A 1,490-nucleotide genomic window follows, 5' to 3' on the forward strand; every position below is an offset into this window, starting at 1 on the left:
ACAAGAGAAAGGTTTTTGGGAACATTATCCTCACACCTGAAGTTGTGAAACCATTAGGATATAGATGGATCTTCGTACGAAAAGAAATGAGAAAGACGAAATTGTAAGATACAAGGCCAGGCTTGTTGCTCAAGGTTTCTCTCAAAGACCTGGAATTGATTATGAAGAAACTTATTCACCGGTAATGGATGCAACCACTTTCAGATATTTAATCAGCTTGGCAGTATCTAAAAATTTAGAGATGCGTCGTATGGATCACTTCATAGCAGTCTAAGTTGATGATCTGAACATCATTGGAACGAATAAAGAAATCCTTGAAGTGATTGAACTTTTAAAGAAAGAATTTGAAATGAAAGATCTTGGAAAAACCAAATATTGTCTTGGTTTACAGATTGAGCATATGCCTAACGGAATACTTGTGCATTAATCAAATTACACAGAAAGAGTCTTGAAACGTTTCAATATGGAAAATGCAAATCCTTTAAGTACTCCAATGGTTGTTAGATCATTAAATATTGACAAGGATCCATTTCGTCCATGCGAAGAAAATGAAGAAGTCTTTGGTTCAGAAGTACCATATCTAAATGCAATTGGAGCTCTTATGTATCTTACCAATTGTACTAGACATGACATTTCTTTCGCTGTAAACTTGCTAGCAAGATTTAGTTCAGCCCCAACAAAAAGACATTGGAATGGAATCAACACATATTTTTCGATACCTTCGAGGAACTAGTGATTTAGGGTTGTTTTACCCTAACAATTCAAAACAAGGCTTGATTGGTTATGAAAATACAGGTTATTTGTATGATCCTCATAAAGCTAGATCTCAAACTGGATATGTATTCATGAATGGAGGCTCTGTAATTTCCTGGCGTTCTCAAAAGCAAACACTTGTTGCCACATCCTCAAATCATGCTGAAGTAATTGCACTAAATGAAGCTAGTAGAGAATATACATGGTTAAGATCGATGACACAACTAGTTTTAACTTCATGTGGACTTGAAAAGGATATATGTCCAACTTTAATTTATGAAGATAACTCAGCATGTGTCATTCAAATGAAAGAGGGATATATCAAGAGCGACAGAACAAAACATATACCTCCAAAGTTTTTTTGAGTACACTCAAGAGCTTATAAAGAACCATCAAGTTGAAATCAAATATGTTCAATCCAGTACCAATGCAGCAGACCTTTTTACAAAGGCACTTCCTACTGCAATCTTCAGGAAACATGTCCATGACATCGGAATGCGACATGTGCATAGAATATAATGTGACGGGTGTCTAAATAAGGGGGAGTCAACTATACACTGCACTCTTTTTCCGTTCGCTAAAGTTTTTTTTTCCCACTGGGTTTTCTTTAGCAAGGTTTTTAATGAGGCAGTACGTCAAAGTTGAACGCTAAAATGATGTCATCTAAGGGGGAGTGTTGTAAAGAATTGGCGGATGACATAATAATTGGTGCATGGTACATTTGTCAATATTTCTAA

The sequence above is a fragment of the Lactuca virosa genome, chromosome 6 (assembly GCF_052849685.1).
Source record: "Lactuca virosa cultivar CGN04683 chromosome 6, Lactuca_virosa_CGN04683_v6, whole genome shotgun sequence".
NCBI classification, from domain to species: domain Eukaryota; kingdom Viridiplantae; phylum Streptophyta; class Magnoliopsida; order Asterales; family Asteraceae; genus Lactuca; species Lactuca virosa.